The sequence below is a fragment of the Electrona antarctica genome (genome assembly GCF_951216825.1).
Source record: "Electrona antarctica genome assembly, chromosome: 7".
In the NCBI taxonomy this organism is placed as follows: domain Eukaryota; kingdom Metazoa; phylum Chordata; class Actinopteri; order Myctophiformes; family Myctophidae; genus Electrona; species Electrona antarctica.
In genome coordinates, this window is record NC_136812.1 from 17,678,745 (window position 1) to 17,700,968 (window position 22,224).

The following is a 22,224-nucleotide window of genomic DNA, read 5'->3' on the forward strand; positions in this document are numbered from 1 at the left end:
TATCAAATTTGCTTTCTTATGAAGAACAAGAAACAATTGGTTATGTGAAACATTTTGTATTTCATTTGAGAACCGTCCAACCAATTAACTTCTCTTATTTGATTATGTATAAATGGTAAATGGTGCATTCATATAGCGAGGAGCTTTACATATATTGTGCATTACATTCACACACACCGATGGCAGCGGTAACCATGCAAGGCACCAACCTGCGGAAGCAATTAGGGGGCTCAACGTCTTGCTCAAGGACACTTCGACACTAACTCTGGGGAGAGCAGGATCGAACTGGGAACCTCACGCTTCCCATCCAGCTGCTCTACCAGAACTCTTCCCCTGAGCCGCTATTACAATCCTTAGTGGTCTAGGGGTGGAAAAGGATGCAATACTGTTGGAGAGTGAAGATTCGCTTTATTAGAGGCTTTTTAAAGGTTAACACAAAATACCAGGTTACAGAATTTTAGGGATTTCAAACCTCGTTAACAGTCTCTGGATACAGTCACAGTAATAGAGAGCAAATAAAAGAAACAATCAAACATCATCTGGACCTCACCTTTAAAGTAATGAAAATCTGGCTTGCCTAGCAGCTTCAGAAAATAAAAGGGTTACACAGTCAAGACTAGCCCACTCTGGCTGCACTAACTCACCTAGCCAAACAGGTGTCGGTTACAATAAGCAGGCTCTCGTTATTTACATAATAGTACTGACTCTTGTTACTTGTACCGCTTATTAATCAAAACTGAGGTCACACCGAACATTCGGTGGACCAACAGGACATTAATTCACCTTACAGCTCTGGACAGCATGCACACAGCTACAGCAAAACTGCTACACACTGTCAATGAGCACAGGTTCAAACACTTCTTTAAATAGTGGAGGTGACTAGCAGGTGATTGGTCCAGCCGGGATTGGAGGCGAGGCGTAGCAACTCGGGTAGGTCTCCTCCCATGGCAACCGGACCTAGACTGAAAGCTGTTGTCAGTATTCCACTCTCCAACCATGGGCCATATAGATCATATAATAGTTGATAGTATAATATAGATATATATATATATACACACAATACAAAATATGGTTATATTTATACTATATTATATTATACTATCCCAACATAATACTCTTATGTAACAGCCGCCCACTGCCGTCCCCGTATCTTAGAAAGGGCAGATCGGCTAAATACTTGTGCGGGTAAAGCAGAATACGTCCTCGTCGAGACAGCACCTTAGTCTACTCTATTGCCCCCCAGCAGGAGAAGATGCATGATGTAAGTGTGATGTAAAATGGCCAAAATGTGAATGTAGACAAAAGGCTATAGACAGGACTCCTGAGCAGCTTATTGTTATATAATAGTTTTCCATAATCCAATTTCCCTTTCTTCTTCTTTTATTGATATGCTGCTTTCATCTTTTCAAAGCGCTTATAGTATATTCAGTTCTGAATCCTTTGCCTATGCATCCATGTCACAAGCAAAACACTTCATTCAATTGAATGAAGTCTTTAAAGACTTCATTGTTTAACTTTTTTGCCACTCCTTGTGGTGTTTTTTTGTCACTGTATGTGTATATGCACATTTGTAAAATGTACCCATCTTATAACTACTTAAGTGAGCAGCCACGGTTCTGAAGGAGCAATTAGGGGTTAAGGGTCATATTGCTCAGGGCTACACACAGGGATGTGGATGAGGTTGACCCGGCACATATGTCACACCTGGGATAGAAGATAGCCTGATGAAGGTCTAACTAACAGACCGGAACGTTATTCCTATTCAAACTTTTTTAATTGCATTTGAAGTGTGCGGGCGTTTTTGAGTGGCGCTATAGCCAGACACAAAGTGAAACAGTCAGTGCATGTGTGTGTGTGTGTGTGTGCGTGCGTGCGCGCCTATCTGTCTGTCTCTGTGTCCGAACACGGAAAGCTGAAACACCTCGCCAAAACCTCTGGATGGCACTGTTGTACACACACACACACACACACACACACACACACACACACACACACACACACACACACACACACACACACACAGGTCAGGGAGGAGAGCTTGTACAGTACAGTACAGTACAGTACAGTACAGTACAGTACAGTACAGTACAGTACAGTACAGTACGAGTACCACCACTCAGCTCAGACGGGTCTGATTGTTTTCTTTCTGTGCGTTGGGGCCCTCCTTGGTCTTCTCCTAAGCACCTGTTACCTTCGTATAGGTGTGCAAACGACTGGCTTTGTAGCCTGGGACTGACATCGTCCCACCGGGTTGAGGGGGCAATGCACGACATATTTGCAGAGATGTCCTCATTACTATGTGTCCATCACGGCATCTCCAACTGAATCTTTCACCCTATTTCTTTCCCGTCTGGGCTGCTACAGTATGTTTAATATTGCCTGTAGGTGAGTGAGTGTGAGCTTTCCACAGTCATTACAGGGTGCTGCGCTGCGCTGCGCTGCACTGCATGCATGGCTGATGAGCGTCTTTCCATGCCCGCAGATTAAACTGAGCAGTCTGCACTCTGCAGACTCAGTCTGAACATTCTTTGAAGTGCACAGGAGAAAGTTGAAAAAGGGCTGAATTGAGCCTCAAGTGGTGTGTGTGTGTGAGTGTGTGTGTGTGTGTGTGTGTGTGTGTGTGTGTGTGCGTGCGTGCGTGCGTGCGTGCGTGCGTGCGTGCGTGCGTGCGTGCGTGCCCCTTTGATGGCGCCATTCATATTCTGGAGTTGAGAATACTTTGGTATATAGTTGCGAACGCCAGTGAGCCTCTACTATGTAAACCAGCAGAACATGTCACCACCCGCCCGCCACCAGAGGGCGCAGCTGTATCACACACAAAAAAACACATCTGCGCAATCCATTACCCATTATCCCCAGTGATATCTTGCCTAACATATGGCCCATGGAAGAGCCACGCAGAATAAATTAAATATTTAATACAGAGGGTTATTTATGTGTCCAACGTCGTCTTAACGCACCCCTCACCAACCTTAATTCGGTTATCTTAACGCACCCCTCACCAACCTTAATCCGGTCGTTTTAACGCACCCCTCACCAACCTTAATCCAGTCGGACCAATGCTATGTCTAACCAATGCTATGTCTAACCAAAGTATGCCTCCCCCTCTATCTATCATCCACGATTCCAGTCCGTGACCAACACATAGTCACACTCAATAAAGCAGCGACTTTGTTCTTTGTGCAACAATCAATTTGTGATTTGTGGAGAATGGGACCTCTGAGCTGTGAATGTTCTGCTGTTGTGCGTCCAGGCAGGTCCACTCCCGACCTGTCTATTGCGCGTTCTAATCGAACTGGCATAGCGGGTGGTCTGAGGAGGCGCTTTCCGCTGTCCTAAACCTGTGTGAGCAAGATAGTAATTGTAAGGAAAGCGCATCAACACGCCAGCCGTAATAAAGGAGTCAGCATATAGTGGGTAGTGTGGCCATATTCGCCGCAAGATAACGTTTATGGATAGTGGAAGGTTCTAAACGTGCTATATGCGGGTAAGGTATATGGCATACGTTAGGGCCCTTAAGTGTATAAAGTATATAAGTATTATAGAAAGTGTCTGAAAATGTTGAAAGATTTTGGCTTTTTTTAAACACAAATCTTCCCTTCTGCATGGGGGTCCCTGGCACGAAACATGTTTTGGTGGCGAGTCCGCGGCCAACCTACATTATCATTTTGGGGGTTCCTGGTTCCTGGTACGAAAAGGTTTGGAATTTAAAAGGCATTTGTAGATTTGGTCTTCATCGGTTAAAATGGTACAGTAAAATTCTTGATGATGGTGCAGTAGCCTATAACGTACACGATGAAAAGTTCAGTTTGTTTAGTGCAGTCAACATGCTCCCCTCTTACAGTGGAAACTGTCGCCATTTGGTCGCTGTTAGTGATAACAATAACAAGAGCTATAGAGCTTCAATTGAAACTTTATTGTAGCACTTGTTGGTCAGGGTGGCAGTTAGTCACACCTCTACCAGGGACTGCTCGAACAGCATTGAAAAGCAGTACAGTAAAAGTATCAATACTGCAATCTAGAAATACTCTGTTAAGTAGAAGCCCTGCATTCAAAATGTACTTAAAAGTAGGCCTACTAATTGTGCAGAATGTCCCATTTGACAAAAGTTCAAAATGTATAAAAGAAATCTTTTGAAAACAGCCAATCTACATGCTCACAATGCGTTGCAGCCAGGTTGATACTGAGAAACTGGAAGAGCTCGGCTACGCCAGAGATCACAGACTGGACCCAATTTATGACTGAAACTGCATCTTTCGAATACTCAATTGCCAGGAGGAACAATGTCAAAGGAAAGTTCCATGAAAGTGGAGTTAGTTCATTCAGACAACCTCAAGGGGGTTCATGCCATGCTCAAAGGCGCATACTATACTCAAGGGGTTAACATGCTGCATTACTATGTGGGTGTACAGTGTGTGCAAGTCCCTCACGTCATTCGCCGATGCGGCAGTCAGCTGACCAATTGGGCGGGCTACTTAAGCTCACCAGTCTGCATGCTCTTCCTGCCTTCCTCTGCATATGGTCCCTGGTTGTATGTGATGTTTTTTCCCACCTCCACCCCAGCACCACTGGTGGGCTCTGCTATTTATGTTCCCCATGGGGGGTTATTGTATATCTATCTCCCTGCTCTTAATGTTTTATGTTGTTGCTTAATCTTGCCGAGCAGGGAGAAATCCAGCAGAGCTGAACGCCAAGTCAAATATCATATGCACACTCATTACTCATTCTGTAATAAATATTGGTAAATCTATTCGTGAGTTGTCTGACTGAAGTGTATTTAATACCATTAAGGGACAGAGCAAGCTCCTATACTCGGGCAGCGGCTGACTTGCGGGCCGCGTCGCAGGAAACGACGGTGACAAAAATGGAGCCCATAGCCTATTTATATTTGATACAGAGGCCGGGTTGTTTTGTGTCCAGTAGCTCCAACACAGCCTCACTCGTGCTGCCTCTCTACAAAACGGGATCAAGCGAAAACGAAGTTTTGGGAAATCGGATTAATTAAACAGACTTGCACTGAACTGAGGGAAATAACATTGGAAATGACAGTGACACCCGCTTTTTCCTTACCATCTAGCCATTTGCCTTTAAATAAAACTACATTTGGTTGACACAAGTATCAGCTATGTGTTACTGATTATTGGGGATTTTATATTACTTTAATCCATTAAATAGTTGCTGCGCAACAGGATGATGAAACTGAATGAGCACAAATCTAATAACTTCTTTGACTAGACAATTAAACACAATAAGCACAAGGAATTGACACTGCTGATTATAGTAACATTTTAATCACAGAGATTTGTGGAGAATTAAGACCTCTGACCTGTGAATGTTGTGGAACATGACTCAAGCCGAGGCAGCTCCAACTCAGTCAGGTCTCACCGTCACAGAATCAGGAGCGTATTCTTTTATCAAACAGAATTCGTATTACGGGTGGTTTCAGGAGGCACTTTCCGTTGTCCTAAACCTGTGTGCATAAGATAGCAAATATAGGGAAAGCGCATCAACAGACACACCTCCACCCGCAAATATAGGAGTCGGCAAAATTAATAGTGGGTTGTGTGGCTGCAAGGTAACGTTTATGCATAGTGGAAGCTCCTAAATGCGTAATTCACGGAAAATGTTTATTACTTAAGTTGAGAATAAAGCGTGGCATAAGATGGACATGAAAAGGTTTGGGGACCACTGGTGTAGAGGATGAACAGCTTCAAGTCCCTCCCTTGACCTTGAGAATGCACACAGACCCTGGGGCAAAGGGGCTATAGGCAGCGCCTGTACCACCTCAGGCAGGACATTCAAGGCCTCAAAGAAGGTCCTGAAAGCTTTTTATCTGCTCTACAAGTTAGCCTACAACCCCAGAGGAGAGCATCCTGTCAGTGGCTGTCTGTCTCTATGATGTGGAAAGAGCTCTTATGATCTGCGAGTGCTGCCTGAAGGTCGTGACTTGTGACTTCATCATCATCATTTTTCGACCGCAGTCGAGATCATGGATTCCACAATGCTACGCCAGACTTCCCGGTCCTTCATTGCCACCCCCAGTTCCTGCCTACTGAAGCACCGGTCCTTCATTGCCACCCCCAGTTCCTGCCTATACTGAAGCATGACGATGACATCAGGGAACGACAGCTTTCTACCTCTGGTCCGCCCTGAGGCAGGACTCCAGAGAAGAAGGGAAGATATAACCTCATTGTCAGCTCTGTAGCAGTGGCCGGCAAACTGCACTCTTCTGGATCGGACCAGTAAAGAAACACGGGAAGGTTGCCGTATATTAGATTAGTCGATGGGTGGCTCTTCCAAGAAAGATTTTGCGCTCTCATTAGAAGGCGGGTGTAAGTGCCATCCAACCGATTATCTTGTTTCTTTGAAAGTGTCCATGTCTCGGAGCCATAGAGTAGAATCGGCTCAACTTGTGACTTGGTTGAGTGCCTGCACACAAAGCCCTCTGCCATCCCGACACGACACATACGACAGCAGGTGGAATGAGCAAAATGGAAAGAGCTGGAGGGTTCTTCTCACAATCATGGGCTCAATGCTTTGAAAGAGTTTTTTCTTTGCAGCTGTCAGAGCTCTGAACAGGGCAAGAACAAAGCAAGAACAAAACAGAACATATACGTGTAGTAATAGTATATAGTACACAAAATGACAACCAAAAACAACAACAACAACAACAAGAAAACACAACACAACACAACACAACACAACACAACACAACGCAAGAAATAAAAGTCTTGTGCAGAGACTGAAAAACTTTGATGGACTGAGCAGATCTGTAGGAGGGGCAGGCTATTCCAAAGCCAGAGAGATGCGAGGGGGGCAGCCCCCAAAGTTTTTCAGTCTCTGCACAAGACTTTTATTTCTTGCGTTGTGTTGTGTTGTGTTGTGTTGTGTTGTGTTGTGTTGTGTTGTGTTTTCTTGTTGTTGTTGTTGTTGTTTTTGGTTGTCATTTTGTGTACTATTACTACACGTATATGTTCTGTTTTGTTCTTGCCCTGTTCAGAGCTCTGACAGCTGCAAAGAAAAAAACTCTTTCAAAGCATTGAGCCCATGATTGTGAGAAGAACCCTCCAGCTCTTTCCATTTTGCTCATTCCACCTGCTGTCGTATGTGTCGTGTCGGGATGGCAGAGGGCTTTGTGTGCAGGCACTCAACCAAGTCACAAGTTGAGCCGATTCTACTATATGGCTCCGAGACATGGACACTTTCAAAGAAACAAGATAATCGGTTGGATGGCACTTACACCCACCTTCTAATGAGAGCGCAAAATCTTTCTTGGAAGAGCCATCCATCGACTAATCTAATATACGGCAACCTTCCCCGTGTTTCTTTACTGGTCCGATCCAGAAGAGCGCAGTTTGCCGGCCACTGCTACAGAGCTGACAATGAGGTTATATCTTCCCTTCTTCTCTGGAGTCCTGCCTCAGGGCGGACCAGAGGTAGAAAGCTGTCGTTCCCTGATGTCATCGTCATGCTTCAGTAGGCAGGAACTGGGGGTGGCAATGAAGGACCAGTGCTTCAGTAGGCAGGAACTGGGGGTGGCAATGAACCCCACACACACACACACACACACACACACACACACACACACACACACACACACACACACACACACACACACACACACACACACACACACACACACACACACACACACACACACACACACACACACACACACACACACACACACACACACACACACACACACACACACACACACACACACACTCACACACACTTTTGAGATGGAACCTGGACAGTGTAGTGTGTCCACGAATAACCACGTATATTACCAGGCCCGGTCGATTGAAATGAGCCTCCCGAAACCTTGTATCTCCCGGAAGCCTTCTAGAAACCCAGGTCGTAAGCCAACCTCATATCTTACCTCGCTTGTGTTGAAAGGCCCACGGCCGCTGGAATAGAAGCTATGGATAAAGACTTACTTTGAAGAGCCGTTTTCCCGCTCCCATTTGATGTTGATTTAAATAAGAGCGACTGCTTCTTTATATTACCGCCCGACCTAAGGAAAATAATTTACGGTATGTTAAAGACTGAACTTAAAGCCCCTTACCTTAAACACTTATTACAGGCCGTTGTGGAGAAATTGGGGCAGAGGTTCGTCATTGGTATCCAGGGAGTGTCATTCAGGGAGGGAATATACATATCATTGTGTATATTCCTGCACTATACCTGCATCCAGTGACCTTGGTACAATATAGAAATTGATCTATTGAAGATTCTGACGTTCAAATGTACATATTCTTTGTTTTGATTGTATTGCTGTATTGTTGTATTGTGCTTTCTGCTTTGGCAATGTAAACGTATGTTTTCTCATGCCGATAAAGCCCTTTGAATTGAATTGAATTGAATTGTGTGCACTGTTTGGCATCGGCCGGGCTAACGGTGCCGGAGATTAGCTGTACACAGATAGACGGACAGACAGACACACGGACAGACGGAAAGACACATGGACGGAGTGCAAAACATACTCTCAACAATTGCAGTATTTTTTTTTTATCTCACATGGCCTCGATGAGAAATCAGGCCATTGCACAGAAACGGCTCTTCTGAAGATTTTTAATGATTTAATTTTAACAACCGACTCCCTGCTGTCCTGCTGTCCTGGTGCGCCTTGAATTATCGGCTGTGTTCAGTACTGTGGATCACAGGATCCTATTATCACGGCTCGAGCACCATATGTAGGCCTCACGGTTATGGCCTATACCCCCGCCCCCCCCCCCCCTCACATGCAGGGTCCCCCAGGGCTCTGGCCCCATTCTCTTCCTAGCTTACATGCTGCCCCTTGGGTCTATCCTGTCCAAACACAGCATCTCTTTTCACTGCTACGCCAACAATATTCAGCTATACCTATACCCCTCATAGTCATAGCCTATTCCAATAACTAATTTCAACAATTACTCCTCACCAAGGTCATGCCTTATCTTCCCCCAAAACAGTTGAGACCACAATCCACATCTTCGTTTAATCAAGACTTGACTACTGCAACTCCCGAATACGAGACGGCTCGCCCCTTTTCCAACTCGCCCAAAGCGGCGAAGATCGGTCACCCCAACGGGAAGAGCGGTCACCCCTTCAGTCTTGACATACATACAACATGATGTGTGATGATGTTGCTTTGCCTTATTATTGACTCTGAGTTTTGAAAGTAAAGAAGAGTTGTGTTTAAGCTGTCATGGTCCACTGATTCACAATAGTAGCCGAAATATTCCACGTAAATTGCACGCTGCCTTCATGATTTGAGTCATTTTAAAAAATCCACCTGTCTCCACGGCTCGGGGCGAGCAGTCATCACTTTTCGAAATTCTGTGGCGAGCCGTCTTCACTTTTCGAAATTCTGTGACGAGCCGTCTTCACTTTTCGCGGGGGCGAGTTGGAAAAGGGGCGAGACGACATAACCGTGAGGCCTACATATGGTGCTCGAGCCGTGATAATAGGATCCTGTGATCCACAGTACTGAACGCAGCCGATAATTCAAGGCACAGCAGGACAGCAGGGAGTCGGTTGTTAAAATGAAATCATTAAAAATCTTCAGAAGAGCCGTTTCTGTGCAATGGCCTGATTTCTCATCGAGGCCATGTGAGATTAAAAAAAAATACTGCAATTGTTGTCTCCACCAGGCCGAAGGCATGGGGAGAGTATGTTTTGCACTCCGTCCATGTGTCTTTCCGTCTGTCCGTGTGTCTGTCCGTCCGTCCATCCGTGTACAGCTAATCTCCAGCACCGTTGGCCCGGCCGATGCCAAACAGTGCACACACACTCCCTGGATGCCAACGATGAACCTCTGCCCCAATTTCTCCACAACGGCCTGTCATATCATAGCGCCACCATGAGGCAGACTTTTGCAAAACACATTTCTTTACATTACTCGTACATAATTTATCCATACGCAAGTCGGTATACACTATCTCTACAGTCATGTGATCAACACAGACCTGTCCACTTCACCTTATTCAATCCCCATTGGCTGAGATTGTCTTCCAAAGTTTGCAGGATTGGTCCGTTTTGAACAAAATGCCTCAAATCATGAACATAGAGTGCAATTTGAGGGACACTTGCATGCACATTCCCACTAGGCAGAGAAGAATTGCCACTTGAAGATTTTCACATCAGCCTCATGTCCTAAAATAAAGAAGCAGTCGCTCTTATTTAAACCAACATCAAATGGGAGCGGGAAAACGGCTCTTCAAAGTAAGTCTTTATCCATAGCTTCTATTCCAGTGGCCGTGGGGCCTTTCAACACAAGCGAGGTAAGATATGAGGTTGGCTTACGACCTGGGTTTCTAGAAGGCTTCCGGGAGATACAAGGTTTCTGGAGGCTCATTTCAATCGACCGGGCCTGGTAATATACGTGGTTATTCGTGGACACACTACACTGTCCAGGTTCCATTTCAAAGGTGTGTGTGTGTGGGGGGGGGGGGGGGGGGGGGGGACTAGTGGAGAACAGAGAACTAAAAGACAAGTCATTTTATGCTTGGTTGCATGCTGAAAATAGATCTACAAGCTAATGTGTCAAAGAATGACACGTTGTGAGCTTGTATAGCCTATTGGATATTTTCAGCATGCAACCTAAATCAGTCATTATGACGTCATCAATGCCTGCCAAAATACATTTTAGTCGGAAAAAACAACTGTAAACTTTTAGTCAACTAAAATATAGGTTGACTAAAACTAGACTAACACTTAATAAAAATGTATTCAAAAATGACTAAAACTAAATCAAAATTTGCTGTCAAAATCAACACCCGACGGCCTCTCAACCTGCTGCACTATAGCGGTCTAGTTAGACGTTTAGTCAGGCTGTCTCCCCAACCCTGCTTCACTTTTTCTTTTTTTATATAATTTTTATTCAGAGTGCCATACAGTCATGAAAAACATGCTATACATTTCAGTTTACAATGCACCTCTTCCCCCCCCCCCCCCCCTTTTTTGCTGCCAAACAGACAGAGCTAACAGTAGTGTTTAGACAGTGATATGAGATTATTAAACTCTTAGCCTGCCGCCATTAATTAATCCCTCAATTGCGTATTGCCATGGTTTAATCACGCGTGACACTTACTTTGAAGAGCCAAATATCCGTATCGCATTTTACTATGAAACCATTCCGTGTGTGTTGACGAAGCTGGTGCTCGTTCTCTCGGTCGGTGGTGGAAAAAGTGGACCGCGAGTATCACAGCGCCTGCTACAGGCCGTTGAAAACGCTTGTCTGGGACAAAGCGTCCTCTGCAATGTCGCTTCTGTGAGATAAAGCCGTCTGAAAACAGAGCCGGCAATGTTAGTGGATGCGCGCGCATTTTCAAAATGGCCGCGCCCATTGTGTCAGAAGCATAACAAAGCTAACGGACGGTAGATTTCGATACGATCGTATTAAAACATGCATTAATGAATACATCGCTGTTAAAACGGCTTTTCCGTTTGTGGCAGGCTACAAGATTCTACGTGTTAATATTCCTATGTTCCTGGCGGGTAAACGATTAAAGAAAAACAAAAAAAAGAACATCATACAAAATACATTTCAAACAATATAGAATATATAACTGATAAATAAACAAAGGATTAATAATAATAATTATACATCAGAAAGGAAGAAGAATTCAGATTCAGATTTGCTACCAAACTACACCGGTATAGGTACAGTTGCAAAGTAATCCATGTGGGGCTGCCAAACATTCCAAAAGTCCTATTGCCTATTCTTAATATTATAATGAATTTTGTCTAGGAGTGTAACTGGATAGTTAATTTAGCCAATGTGAAACTGTAGGAGGGGTAGAGGACTTCCAATGTAAGGTAATACATTTCTTTGCTGCTAGAAAAGCTAGGTCAATGTATTTATTTTGGTGTCTGTCCCAACAGTCCTACCCGCCAGTGCCAAAGAGGCATAGGCGAGGGGAAAGGGGGACAGCTAAATCCCCAAGCAAGATGAAACAGAATCCCAAATGATGACACAGCACTTCACCCTGCTTCACTTTAAGATGTGACACCCTCACGTCTGGTACTATATTATTAAGAAGGAATTTATCTAAGGATGAAGGTGTAGCTCTCTCAAAAGTGGGAGAAAAGTTACGGATGTAGTTCCTAACCTGTAGAAACCTAAAAAAGTTACTCCTAGGGAGTCTATATTTTTCCTGCAGTTGAGCAAATGAGGCAAAAGTTTCACCTATATATAAGTCACCAATTGTGCGTAGGCCTATACCCAAACCCTTCCACTGTGCAAACGTGTCATCCAGTTGGGGGGATGGCAGAAATGAGGGGTTTATTTGAACTATTTTAAAAAGGTTTTTCAAAATAGTAAAAAATGCCAAATAAGTTTAGGGATAAGGGGCAAGATATAGTAACCTGACTCCGCCAGAGTCGATGTACTCCGAGCCATTTCTGACTGGAGAGATATGCAGCCGTATGCGGCCGCTAGAGGCGGGAGCAACGTGATATTGATGACGTATTGAAGCGCTGCCACAGTGCAAATGTAAACACAACCTATAACAAGACTACAACTCGAAATTATTATGGGGATATAATCATTTTTGTCCCGCTGCTTCCGGTTGATCGTTTCTGCTTGAGAGAGCCCATATCAGGGCTGCCCAAAAGGTAGATTGTGATCTACCAGTATAGATCACAAAGGCTGTGCAGGTAGATCACATGACATTCCCCTAAAATATATATAATTTAAATATTTTTTTAAAACTATTTTTGGCATCTGCCACTTGACTTGTTGACTTGATTGACATCGAAAAGGGCCTGTCAGCTCAAACCCAATGCAATACTTTGTTTTCAAGAGTGTTTTGCACAAACGGCTGTAGTAGCATTACAAAGTTATATACAAGAAAACACTTCTTCCATTTCCACCCCTCTATTTCTCATTCCAAGTGTGTTTGTCTTTTAAAACACCATCGCCGTGGCTACAATGGGAGCAGGAGAAATGTCGCCCATACTGTTTAGGTTCAATAATATTATCCCCCGTGACCTTAGATAAATCCATTTACAATGGATATTCACAGTATGATAAGAATCTGGAAACAAATCAAAACATATTTTAGGAACAACTCACTATCTTTTCTGCTCCCTATAGCTGATAACCCCTCATTTCCATCCAAACTGGATGACACGTTTGCACAGTGGAAGGGTTTGGGTATACACACAATTGGTGACTTATATATAGGTGAAACCTTTGCCTCATTTGCTCAACTGCAGGAAAAATATAGACTCCCTAGGAGTAACTTTTTTAGGTTTCTACAGGTTAGGAACTACATCCGTAACTTTTCTCCCACTTTTGAGAGAGCTACACCTTCATCCCTAGATAAGTTCCTTCTTAATAATATAGTACCAGACGTGAGGGTGTCACATCTTTATGAATCATTTCAAGTGGCAAACCTACCTACTACATCAGATATTAAGAAAATGAGCTGGGGACTTCAATTTCAGACGAGCTCTGGGAAGACAGCCTTGAAGAAATTAATGCGTGCTCTATCAACTCCAGACATTGCCTTATCCAGTTTCGAGTCATACATAGACTCCATTATTCAAAATTAAAATTACATAACATATTCCCAGATATTTCTTTGCACTGTGACAAATGTAATGTAATAGATGCAAATCTTCTTCACAGCTTCGCCCTTTGCCCTCGGATACAAAGATATTGGATTAAGATATTTGAGACACTCTCTGACTCTCTTTGAGTATTCATATTGACCCCGATCCTGTACCTGTACTAATTATTCTGGGTTTGTCAGACTCCATGCCTAGGTTGACGAGAGCACAGAAACAACTCTTCTCATATGGTCTGATTACAGCAGAAAAACTAATTTTGACGCACTGGAAAAAGGAGGAGGCTCCTGCATTTAAACATTGGCTAAATTAAATGACTAGTACGCTTCATCTTGAGAGAATAAGGTATTTCCTGAGAAACAGGGAGAGACAATTTGATAAGGTTTGGCTGCCCCTTGTCCATTACTTTATTCTATAGTATGCGGTGTCACTGAGCAGTATGGGTGGGAGGGTTTTCTTTCTCTTTTTTGTATTTTTTCTTTCATTTTTAAGTGGTGCAACCACTTCCTTAAGTGAGTATGTGTGTGTGTGGGTGGGTGCCTGCCTGCCTGGGTGGCTGGCTGGCTGGCTGGGTGCGTCTGAGCACGAAAACAGCATGGTTGTTTTTCACCACCTGTGCGCAACCTAACACACACACACATGCACATATTAACTGTATATATGGTGATTTTGGGTGTGCCAGTATAGTACAGTGACAGTACAGTACAGTACAGTAGAGAGTACAGTAGAGGGACCCCCACACGGTAACTCTGTCATTTCTCAACCGTTTCGGATGCGGGGCGGCTCGCCGGAATCGGGCCGGCACCCTGGGTGCGTTCCTGTGGGTCTGGAACTCCCACACACGGAGTTGCACCACTTACTTCACACGGGTGTGATTTTTTGTTTTCTATAAAAGAAAAATGTAATTCATATCACAATGTTTAATCTACAACAATTTATAATCTGTTCTAAAAAAAAACACCATCGCCGTTATTCCAAAGCCCCCTCAGGTAATTTTTTTAAAACTATTTTCAGCAATAGGACAATCTGTTTGATGGGTAGATCTTGTTGAGCCGGTCATTTTGAAAGTAGCTCTCAAGTCCAAAATGTGTGGGCACCCCTGGCCCAGATCCAGGCAGGAGGAGGGAACTTGTGAACTCAATACTGCCCGCAGTCAGGTTAAAGATATAGCCCCGAGACTCAAACCTGCAACACGCTGTCAGCCTGACAGCATGTTGTGGGTTTAGCAGCATAGGTTCCCGGACGTCTATGCCAGCCGACTGGCCCCAGTGACTATGGTCCTCATTCACAACGGCGTTTACGCTCATAACGTTACGTAACGTGAGCGGAGCGTGAGCGGACAGGCATTTACGTGGATTTCCACATTACGTGGGAATTCATGAAGTTGAACGTGAACTTGACGGTGACGTTGTTTGGTCGGAAACTCCGCTATAAGCTGCGCCAGCTCTCATGGTCGTGTACTGCTTGCGTAGATTTATTCAGAAGGCTTTAGTCTTCATGCTGACTCAATTAAAAGTCCCCAAACCTCAGATAAAATATGTAGGCATGTGTCAACATTGGTCAGCACATAAAAAAAATGATAGCTTATATAAAAGCCAAGTTTCACTTGTATGCCTAAATGCAAGCATTCTAGAGGCAGGTTAGCGTAGAGTCCCATACAGAAACTGCCCCTGCAAGCCCGACACCTTTTTATTTATTTATTAGGATATTTGTAGCATGCGCGATTGCGCTGCTCACTTGACAGCTTTCTACTCGCAGTGCAACGCGTTGTGAGCTTGTAGATCGGCTCTCGCGGACTCGCGCTGCATGTTAAAAAACAAACTCACAATTATTATAAGAACATACACTTATCTGCATTCTGCACTGTGCGAATCCAACGTTGTTTAGTGTAGTAATGCCTGCAGTAGGCCTATTGAAATTGTTTTGTTACGGAGCTCCTTTGAGTCACACTGTCGGTGTGTGTGTGTGTGTGTGGACAGTCCAATCTGGGTGAAATTCACATTGGAAAATGAATATAACGGCGAGCCTGGCCCGGACAGAACAGATTATTTCTATGGTTCACAGACATGCCGGTCTGACAGACAGACAGCAGTCACGAGGGCTAATTAGCCCTATACAAATATAGAAGTCCACATTATTGCATCAGCGCGTGCAATTCGGCCAGTCATAGTTTTAAGCCAGTGCACCTTAATGAATTATAATATGGGGAACTTATAGCTAGGCTGTAGGCTACTACATTGATCTCATCATGAGATCAATCAAGTTTGGTGCCAAATGTCCCGTGAATCATTTTAATATGACGACATCATGAAATGAACCTGCACTTAGATCTGACAAAGAGGAGGCTACCCGCCGTATACGGTTGAAAATGTAAATAGCTATAGGCCTATGCCTACGTGTCCATGATCAGAACAAATCCATTCTCCACATGGCATTCAGACAGATGACAGTGAGATGATATTAATCTATTCCCCGCATGAATCAATGCAGCTCTGATAAAAATATCGGATATATGTTTTACCTCTGCAAAGGTGTGAGTGAGCAATTGTTCAATAGAAAAGAAAAGGCTTTATAATATAATTGCCAAGTATAGGCTAGCTTGCTGCCTTGGTCCCGAACTTAAATAAATAAATGGCCAAGCTGCATTTTATACCGTAAGTCAGCTTGCCATTGCTGTAGCGGTGCGGAGCAGCGTTCACCGTTTTGTAAGCTTGGGAAAATGATTTATATAGTTTAATGGTAGGCTATAGACAATATAAAGAATCACGCACAAATGTAATGGTATATGGATGTAAAAAAAGAGATTGCAGGTGGTGGTCGTCGCTCCGGCGCTTGACATGGTCAGATCATTTTATTTTAAAATGGATTGAGTGTCAGTTTGTACAGTTTGTATGGTCTATAGTGGTATACTTTATACAATGGTGCAAAAACTTGTTTGTGGTCCTGTGGAATTATGAAATTAATAGAGGGCTATATTCATGATATATCTGCACAGCACTGACTGACCGCGGCAGTATAGCCTAATTTCTTTCCAGCAATCATTTTTATTTTAATTTGTGAAACCACTATACTGGAAAATGTCATTATTTTGTTGCATTCCGTCAGGAGGACCTCTATTTCGTTTGAGCTGTAAGGCCTATAGTTCTTTTTTGTTTTTTTTACTGCTGTCTGCTGAGTCATGCTTGACGCCTTTTATGGTGTGAAATGGGGCGTGGATCAATGCAAATGAAGTTATCCGGTGATTTTCCGATCATTTGGCACCCGCTCGCATTCACCTGCGTACCTCACAACATACACCTGCGTACCTGTGGTACACACCGCTCTTTGAATTGCACGGCAAAACAACGTTGCGTGATCGGACGGAATTTCCCGCATCTGTTTACGCTTCCGTTACGCTTCCGTTACACTCGGCGTATTTCTCCTTTGTGAATGAGGACCCATATCATTACATACAGCCCAATGCAATTATACAGTATGTACACAACTGACATGTATCTAACACGGTACAGAGGAAAAAATGAAACAACTTGCACAACATTCACATGAGTGATTATGGTATTGATTCATTTCAAGTTCATTTCAAGTTCATTTCAAGTTGGGTAGCGAGATGCAGCTTAATTGTCACCCTCTGCAGGGGGGTGACATCATCCCCTGTTCTTAACCGATTGGAGTATACAACCCCCTTACAACAGCTGATTCACACGAACCTAGCATGTTCTAAAATGTGTTTGTGAGTTAGTGAAACTGACCATTTGGTCTTGTGTACTTCTGTCAGTTTTGTATATGGGGGCTTGGCTGACACAACAGGATCTCTGTATGATGACGTCTCATAAATAAGACATTGATTCCTGACATACAGTCCTGTGTTCTCTTCCTGGTCTTTGAAACCTAGTAACATCGTAAACTTCCATTATAGGTGTACGCTGTAATAAATGCAAAGAAGTTAAGAAGAAAATACAAAGGAATAATTAACCTGTCCTATTAGGTACATCTTCTAGTCTAAACAGGTGGTAATGAACCGAGTAAGGAATCGTACCACAGCCATATAAATACAATAGGCTTAAACACACACTAAGCATAACTATAATGTATATACTGTACATATATACAACATTTATTCAACATTTAAGTGCTGGGTCAGATTCAATGATGTGCATCTGTGTTTGAATCACAGATGCAACATGTCTTGCCCAGAGGTGCCCAGATAATACATATTTTTTGTTTTGATTGTATTGCTGTATTGTTGTATTGTGCTTTCTGCTTTGGCAATGTAAACGTATGTTTTCTCATGCCAATAAAGCCCTTTGAATTGAATTGAATAATACAACTCCATGATCTGATAATAATAATGCCATAACAGCTATGCACCTGTGAAACGCATTCATGGTTGTACTGCCTTTTTGGACTCTGTAGGTCACAAAATTCTATTTGGGGTAAAATTCTATTTGGGACAAGGGTGTGTGATAAGGGACGTGGCTATCGGATTGGGGCCAAAAAAAACGAGAACTACTCAAGCCCCTGCGGGATCAGGGCAACGCCTTGTTTTCTACTTCTCTGGCCCAGTCATGGTCATTAATGTTTTACAATATCATTGCTGTCGGGTGTTAGTATTTATTCGTAAATTAATGCCCTACTTGAACATAGTACAACTTAACACACAAGTAGCAAAAGTAGCTGATCCACAAAAAAATGCAGTGCGAAGCGACACGTTTTGAGCTTGTAAATTTTGCTATATTTGTATCCTGAAAAGTAAGAGTTTTTGACATATGAGCCCGACACGACAGATACTTGAACAGTTATATTCAAATCCAACCCAATGGAACAAATCGAAACAGATACATACATGGTCAGCATTTGATAAAGAATGGATCACAAAGAAATAAAAACTATTTCTCATGACCAAACATCGCATTTGTCAAATAAAACCCCAAAAAAAGTTCAGACAGGACCATTGGGGGAAATCGGTTAACCAGAGTGTTAATTATTCTTGTTAAGATCAATTAAATTGATCCTCAACTTTTTGGATAAAAGAAGAGAGAATTTCCTTCATATGGATGAACTGTCTCTTTGGTCTTTTTCAACCGCCGCTCAATCTGTCTGCGCTCTCTTTTTAGGTCGCAGATGTCATCAAGAGTTAGCTGCACCAACACATTTAGAGCAGACAAACAGATCGAAATGGCAGGCCAGGTCATTGGTGTCAGTTGGAAGTGTCACATCCTCAAACAAAAACAGAGAATAGAAAAATGTTTTAGCCGAGCAGCTGTTGAGTGTTTGAGAGAGAATTGAGCGTGTGATGGGCTGGATCTTAAAATCTATAACAAAACCCCCATTTTCTTCCGGGCCGCTCACCCCCAGCGGATCTTGTATTCTTGAATTTGCTTTACTGAGGATAAGTTTAGAAATAGGTTTAGGGTTAGGCACAGTTTTACTGAAGTTAGGTTTAGGAATAAGGTTAGATTTTTTCGCAGCAAACTTTGCACACACACTCAAATCAGCCTCATGGTGGCACTATAACAGGCCGATACATTTTTACCTGCACTGATCTGCATAAAACTTTGTACCTATGGACACTCCTTAGACTAGAGGCCAAGAAACAAGTTACAACCTTTGACCTGCATTTTTCACATCTGCCTTTTATAGTGCCACCATGCAGCAAGCTGACTTGTGTAAAACATTTATTTTTTATATTACTCCTTCAAGTTGTATCCAAATCTCAACATCTCAACATCTCCTCAACAACAATGAATCTACCGCCAGTAAACAACTTGGTCACGGTGCGGGTGGAATCCACGCGTTGTTAACCTGCAATCCGGCCAGAAGAAACAAACCCCCGCTTGGCAAAATCGACAAAAGAACATTTTGTTTTATGATTCTGCTACTGTCAGGAGACATACAGATGAACCCAGGCCCTGTAACCACTAGACTACAGGCATTGAAATGGCTTTGCAGCCAGGAGGACGCCTCCGCCTCGACAGAGAACGTTCTGGATTGACGCTAAAACCAACAGCTCTTCACCGAACCGAGGGAGCCTTAGCCTAACATCCTTTAATAGTTCTCCACCGAGCCACTCACCCAAGGATTCGCGGGCTACACATGAAGCTTCTGGAGACCATCCCAGACAAGCACATGGTGAGCTTCATCATGGAGATGCTGAGCAACCGTAGCTTTCGGCTCCACACCAGCAACGGCCAAAGCAGTAGGGTGAGAAGGCTCAGGAACGGCGTCCCGCAGGGCTCGGTGCTGGCATCGATGTTATTCAACATCTACATCCACGACCTACCCCTAACAACATCAAGGAAGTACGGCTACGCAGATGACCTGGCAATTCTGCTCAGCAAACCAACCTGGGAAGCAATAGAGGAAGGCCTCTCTGAGGACATGAACATTCTGTCTTCATACCTGAAGGACTGGCGCCTGAAGCTCAGTGTTGAGAAGACTGTGGCAACAATGTTCCACCTCTACAACAGGGAAGCAACCCGTGAAATCAACATCATGGTTGACAACGCCCGGCTACAGTCCCAGTCCTCCCCGACTTACCTTGGAGTGAAGCTCGACAGAACACTGTCCTTTAAACAACACCTGGACAGCGTCAAGGGAAAGACCACCGCCCGTGCAGCACTGATACGGCGTCTAGCTGGCACGACATGGGGAGCGTCCACGAAGACGCTGCGCATCTCCACCGAGGCCCTGGTGTTCCCCACCGCTGAGTACTGTTCCCCAGTCTGGAGCCGTAGCCCTCATGTCCAAAAACTGGACGCTGCCCTCAACAGCGCCCTACGGACTGTCTCTGGATGCTTACGAGCCACTTCAACCAACCAACTGCCAGTCCTTGCTGGAATCGCCCCCGCAGAGGTCAGGCGAGAAGAAGCCACACTGGCCCTCGCTCGGAAGGCTCAGTTGAGCGAAGCCCACCTCCTCCACAAGGTTGTCACAGAGACACCACAGCGCATGCGTCTCAAGTCCCGGCGGCCCTTTGCCACACAGGCCCAGGAACTGCTCCGCACAACACCAGCTGACACCTCCAAGGCTTCCTGGGTGAAGGCAAGATGGAGGGACCAGTGGAAGGCAGCAGAACCATCCAGGCTTCACCACTACATCGAGGATCCCACAGATGTTCCTGGCCAACACCTCCCCCGCAAGGAGTGGACAACCCTCAACCGCCTGAGGACGGGTGTGGGACGCTTTGGTGCATCCATGCAGAAGTGGGGTCTCACAGACAGTGCCCACTGCGAATGCGGGGACCCATTACAGACTGTGGAACACGTGCTGACCAGCTGCCCCATATACCGGCCACCGAATGGTGATTGTGGGCTAATTGACCTAGACAATGACACACTGGACTGGCTTGCTGCAACGGAGTTGAAGGTCTAAGGACATACGACAGAAGAACCCAAGGATTCCAGTACTGTACAACCGACCCTGCTGAGATCGCCACACACCCAGGAAACATTGTGTCACTGCGGAGTGAGCAGAGTTGCAACAACATGGGAATCAGTGCGAATGAGAACGGGCTTCATCGAGGCCTACCTTCACAGGCCTATACCTGAGCTGACCGAGGAACATCCCCCCTCCCCACACCCACGACCCCCCTGCTTCCCTTCCCCCCAGTCAACCCATGGCTACTGAAGACAATGTTGGACCACCACCCTCCACCATTCCCACCTCAGCCTATACTTCAACCCCAAAGACATTTAGTACAATTCATGTACCCGAAAGATATATTTTTCTAACCTACCTTTGTAGGTTCTACATACCTACCTACCTACTGATGTTCCCAGAGCCAATTACTGTTTTTTGGGTTTTTAACTTTTTATTCACTACACATGATGGAACCATGGGAAATCTCCATATAAATCAATTCATCATGCAAAGTCAAACATAAAATGGGTTGAATGGTTTCTGTCGGATGTATAGTTCAGGAGCTATGTTGATTTAAACTATTTATTTTTCACAGCCGAAAAAATAAGACACTTTGAATGTGAATGTGAACAGCCTTGGACCCAAACTGGCTGAAATTAGACAAAGCGGTAAGGCAAACATCCTGAATTTCTCTGAAATAAAACCTTTCAAGGTCTACCAAGGACTCAGAGATTGAAATCGAAAATTATTAGAAACGACAGAAACAAGCACGGTGGTGGTATGTGCATGCATATTCACCAAGATACTGAATACATTACTAGCACCACCATTAGACTTTTCATGTCGCACACCCCCTAGAAGGCACTCGTGCACCACAAGGGGTGCACGCACCACAGTTTTGGAACCACTGAGGAACCAGTGAGGAGATCCTGTATAACAAAAACACCTTGAAGACCCTAACAGAGTACAGCATCTTGCAATGGGTCTGGTCCACAAGATTCGATACACCACCAAGATACCCATGTACTTGTCTATATACTTCCTTAATGTCAACGAAGTCCACACCCACAACACCAGAGGGAGTTCAACAAACCATGTGCAACCCAGATTCGGCACAAACAAGGGACTAAGTTAATTTAGCTCCAATGACACCAAAATGTGGAACGCCCTACCAACAATCATTAAGACATGCGACTCCTTCAAAACTGGCCCCCGTAAAATCTGAATCCCCCACCCACCCCGTTTTCCCTTACCTCACTGTATATGTTTTTTTCCCTTTTTACCTCCTCTATGATGATTTCCTGT